The following is a 6,066-nucleotide window of genomic DNA, read 5'->3' on the forward strand; positions in this document are numbered from 1 at the left end:
ACCATACAAATCCAAACCCCTTTTCATAATTCACAAGTGAGATAAGCAGAGAACGAAAATGGAGAGAAAGAAAGAGAAAAAGAGAAAGAGAAGAGAGAAAAGAGACAGGAAAAAAAGGGGAAGAAGAAGAAGAAAAAAATGGAAAATTTTTGCCAACGTGTTAGGAATTAAGTGGTCTACATTATTAGACTTGAATTCCTCAATTTTGAAAGGTAAGTAAAAAGTTACTTATTGCCAAGTTATGTTTGATTTTATAGTTATTAGATTGTTAGATTAAATTCAATTTTATTGAAGGGGTTAAGTATAATAAACTATGAAATTGAGTAAGATGGAAGAAAAACTAGTTTTAGTGATCAAAGAGACTTTAGAAATCGCTTAAACGTGAAATGATTAAGTTTAAGTATCGCCTATTTAATTATTGAAATTATTTAAAATAATAAATTAATTATTTAAAAATTATATCATATTTCAGGCAACGATACTGACATCAGAACAGCTTACCAATCGGATTGATTTTGCAAACATAGTACTGTGAGTGAAAAAATATAAATATTTTTAAAGTATCTATAAATTAAGTTTATTGTTAAAGTATGTGCAATTAGATGCAATTATGTGTTCGAATTACATGGTTATATGGAAATATCTTTTATGATTATACATGTCGGATTTCAAAGCTTGTATACGGTACATTGTGAATTGGAATATGAGATATGATTTTGAGATCGACCAGAAAAGTACCCGTGATTATATATTTCTTATAGTTCACTAAGAGACCTTGGCCGTGTTCTATACTACACTGAGGGGTCTTAGACTGAGGATGAAGGGATTTCGATCGTGTACATATAGTTCATTCAGGGGCATTGACCATGTTCTAGAATTGATTATGAGAGGTCTTTGAGACCAACTTTCGTTCACGGAGGGGCCAAAGGCCCGTGGCAAAAGTTCTTAGCCCGAGGGGCAGATTATATATTTCAGTCAGAGAGTACATTTTTGGTGAATTTTTCAGCACGTTTGATGTGATGAGATTATAGCATGGTTATCAGTTGATGTTTATATCATGATTTTGAGATGATCTTTTATGACCTTATGTGAATATTTCACTTTTGGTTATAATTACATGATGTTATCTTGTGAATTATTAAATGATATGAATTCGATTTTCAACAGAAATGTAAAACTGAAAAAGTATAATTATTTTCAAACTTCTCCATCAACTGAGCTATATATTTTCCCACAATTTTTCCTACAGGAAGCAATTGATTCATTTTAGTTGGAAGAGCCTAATGATTTCGGAATGAGAGCCACACGATATGTAGAATATTATAACTCATGTTGATGAAGCACGAAGTAAATATTTTGGGCCCATCGCATTATATTTTATATAAGCATTTGATTTTATTGTATTTTTTGAAATAACTCATAGTCAGCCTTGGAGATAGACTTGATATTTAGTCAGCATCTATCATCGGCGCACGTCATGTTTCGAGTCCACTAAGGTGATTCGGGACGAGTCGTGTCACAAGGAATCTGCTAAGCAAATTCAGGAAGAACAAAAAGGCATGGGAAATGAAATGCTTAAAGTGATAATCTCTAACTAGTAAACAGAGCATTCAGTTCTTGCCGATATATACTATAATTCTCTAAGAATTTCCTTTTTGCTCTTTTAATTGGATTTTGAACAATTTCTTTTTTATTGCAGAAGAGTACCTCTAGTAGCCTACCGAGACATTTCAGTTGGAATAAGAGAGAATCTCTTCTAATATCTTTCACGTTTTCATCTTGGTCCTAGGTATTGTGTATAGTACAAAATGAAACATTAAAATAACTTCTTTTGTACGTTTGCCTTGTAATGAAAATAGAAGTTATCTCTATTTCATGAGCTTGTTGATGCTATCTTATGTTATCATCCCACGACTTTTTTTTTTTTTTTTTGGGCAATAATCCTCTATTATTCAACTTTTTTTAGTTTTTAACTATGTTGGGAAATTATTAAGTTTGCTATGTGGGCCAACATATGTATTTAATTGTGTATAATGGCTATTTTAAAGTTATTCCCAAAATTAAAGTGATCTAATAAAGAATTAAGTAATTGGACTTAGGACATGTAAATAAAGTGAGAGTCGAAATATTTGTGTAGAGACCCGATTTCTTTAGAATTGTATTTCATTCTGGGCGAAATACATATGAAAACTATATATAAGGTTATGATCTCCAATTCATATGTAATTTCTCATTCTTTTTGTCATCCCATCAATACAAGAATTTAGAAAGACAGCATATTGAAGAAGAAAATCCAAAATTCACAGTCAAGAACATACAATCTACAATCAAGAATCAAGATGAAGGAATTCAAGAATCAATATTATGGATCAAGAAACAAAGCCAAGAACAAGAATTAAAAAATCCAATGACCCAAAATTCAAGGTTGAAAGCAAGAAACCAGTGAAGAAGGAATTCCAAGTTTATTTTGAAGATTCAAGATCCAGTCATAACGAATCATTCTCAAGCAATTGAAGTATGTTCTTCATTAATTAATTTTCTTGGTGATTTGACATGGAGGATCTTTGTAATAAAGGAATTTAGGTTTTCAAGTTCTAAAGTTTTATAAAATTTCAACAAGTGGTATCTAAGCCAGGTTTCATGTCAAACCATTGGGATTAAAGGAAAAATTCTGTAGTTCAAATTCATATATTGAGTTCTGGAATATTTTAATTTGGAATATGAATTTTAGCCATAAATTTCGAAATTCAGAATTATTAAAGAAAAAAATTAGGGTTGAAATTCATAATTAGATTTAATATAAAAAAATTTCAGATGTGAATTTCAAACCTTAGATATATAAATTTTGGATTTAAAGAAATTTTTCCAACGTTACAGAAGCACCGCAATGTGTGCTACAGCGCCAAGCAGCACAGATTATTAATTTTCTAAAATAGGTTGGTTGAAGCAACATGTTACCAAAATAAGTTCTCTTGTCTAAATTAATTTATTTGGAATATTATGAAGGTTGTGTGTACGTAATTCATGCGGATATATGTCGGCCCAAAGGAAGGTCAACATTTCGCAGAATTATTTACACACATGTGGTGATAAATATGTGACAATTGTAAAATTTTCTATTATGTAAACATTGAGTCGGTTTAAAGATAGATTTGATGTTTGACCGGATTTATTGTTAATATTTGATTACTACACCAAAAGTATCACTTACAAGTTGATATTTTTGTCCAAAGACTAAATATCAATGTTGTGCTTGGTCACTTGTGATGAGGCCCATCATTATTTGAAATTATTGATTGTCCAATACGGATTCCCATGTAAACATGTTATTTAGGTTTAGATTCTCTATTTCAGTTAATCCATATACTTCTGTAATGTCTGCTAACATCAATTTAATGCATGTGTTTGAACTAAAGTTTTAAAGGCTAGAAGATAATGTTTGTATCGTTCTTGGCAACATAGATCTAGACTTTGGGTTTTGGACTGAAAAATCCACTACTTTTATAGATAAGAGTTCTGCTAATAAAACAGGACTTGAATCAGAGGGATTGTTCAAACTGCATAAGTCTTATAATGAAGCGTAAAATTTTAGCAACATTCATGGGCACCATGTCCAATAAGATAATTGTTTGATGACTTGCTCGTGCATATGGTTTTGATTTCTCTTCCTGCACAATTCGATTAATTTATGGTTAGTTACAGCTATCAAAAGGGGAAGTAAACACTTAGGAAACCTCTAATGATAAATTAAAGAATAAGAAAGCTGCATCCGATTCAGTTCAAAGAAATAACAAACACCTGAGAAGGATAAATCATCTAGCTATTACTTTTTGTGAAAAATGTGGGATATATGAACATAGATTATACTAAATTCCATGCTTGGCATGTAAAGAAAGTACAATTTCTACATTGGTTTGTTCTGTGGTTAATTTAGTTTGAATATCAAGACACGTTTGGTGGATAAATTTTGGTGTCATTGCTTATATAAGAGTGTCTATGCGGGGTTGCCTAAATTGTCAAAAGCCAATTTATGTTGAAAGATTCATCTATGCAAGGCGATGGCAAATCAGTTAAAGTTGAGGCTATAAGGACTTTTATGTTATTATTAAAGATCGGTTATTATTTGAATTTGAAAGAGACATTTGAGGCACCGTCTTTTTAGACGAAATTTGGTTTATATTTTTACATTGAACAAATTCGTTTACTTTTGTTCAATTGGAAATAATAAGTTCAGTCTTTTCCTTAATTCAAATATTATGGGTACCAATCATTTATCCAGTTATGATTTCCTATATCTATTTAACACGGTTGCCTCTTATAAAGAAACCTTGCATGTAAATTCACATGGTATTAAACATAAATTAACTAATGACAATTCCGCTTCATTATAACATAAACAATTATTAGGTCACATCTTTCAAAAGCGAATGAAAAATCTTGTGTCAGAAGGAATTCTTGATTCCCTTAATTTTTCACACTCAATTGTTTATGTTAATCACATTAAGGGGAAACAAACAGACATAAAGAGATTAGGTGCCAGAGAACTTCGGATGTCCTAGAACTAATTCATACGGATATTTATGGGTCATTCCCTTCATTTTTTTTAGAATTGTCAATAGTTATTTATTACGTTCATAGATGATTATTCTCGTTATGGCTACTTATATCTCATTCATAGAATTCTCAATCATTGGACATGTTCAGGATTTATAACACTGAAGTTGAAAACCAACTTGGCAAAAGAATAAAATAGTTAGATCTGATCGTGGTTGTAAATGCTATGGTAGATATGACGGATCAGGAGATATCATTGATGGCCTTTTGTTAAATTCCTAAAGGAATATGAAATCATCCAGCAGTACACTATATCAGGTTCTCTTAGCATGAGCAGTGTTGTTGAAAGACGAAATAGAACACTTAAGGACATTGTAAGGAGGAGTATGATACATTGTAACGAGTATGACTAGTCATTCCACCTTACCAGAATTTCTATGGGAAGAAGCATTGAAAACTACAGCTTGAATTCACAATAAAGTTCCAAGTAAAGTAAATGCTAAGAGATTACAAATTGTAAAGATCCCACTATTAAGTCAATTTTTGAAACGAGAAATGCTCAGTTCTTTGAGGATGTAAAGTTTACGAGAAGAGATAACGTTAGAGATTTTATATTTGATGAGGAATATAAAAATATTCCTTTTATTTCAATTGATTATGATCTAGACCAAGGACAAATTCTTGCTCCAGAATTTGTTCAAGATGCAATATCGGATCAAGATAATATTATAAAATTTCTCATAAACAATCAAAAGATTATTTCAGAAGAACTAACTTAACAATCTCAAGAACAAATGCCATTAAGAAAATCTATTGAAGAAAAGAAAAAGGCAATTGGAATAATTTTATAGTCTTTCGCCAAGAAAATAAGGATGGTATTGTATTGGTGAAAGAAGATATGATCAATCAACTATCATCATGCAATGTAAATGACTAATTCTTAAGAATGAATTGATGAAATGAATAAAGAGATCATGTTAATAAGTGACAATGACGTTTAGGAACTCATCACATTGCTTGGAGGTGCGAAACCAATTGGTTGTAAATGGACATTTTAAATCAAGAGGGAATCGAAGGGTGATGTGGAGAGATACAAAGCTCATCTTGTTGCAAATGGCTTTACTCAAAGGAAAGGCATTGATTATAAAGAGACTTTCTCTTCAATTTCTACGTATGACTCTTTTAGGGGCATTTGATATTAAGCTACATTTGATGGTTTACAAATTAAAGAAATCTATCTATAGGCTTAAACAGGATTCCCATCAATGGTATCAGAAAATTCATCAACTAATCATCTCGTTTGGTTTTGATATAAGTGCAGTTAATGATTGTGTATATCACAAAAATTCATAGGGAGAAAATATTTTTTTTCGGTATTGTATGTTGATAATATACTATTTGCCTGCAATGATTAATGATTATTAGATGAAACCAAGAGATTTCTATCAAGAAATTTTGAGATGAAAAATCTTAGCGACGCCTCTTTTGTGTCAGAAATACAAATACACTGGG

The sequence above is a fragment of the Olea europaea genome, unplaced genomic scaffold (genome assembly GCF_002742605.1).
Source record: "Olea europaea var. sylvestris unplaced genomic scaffold, O_europaea_v1 scaffold2067, whole genome shotgun sequence".
Classification (NCBI taxonomy): Eukaryota; Viridiplantae; Streptophyta; class Magnoliopsida; order Lamiales; family Oleaceae; genus Olea; species Olea europaea.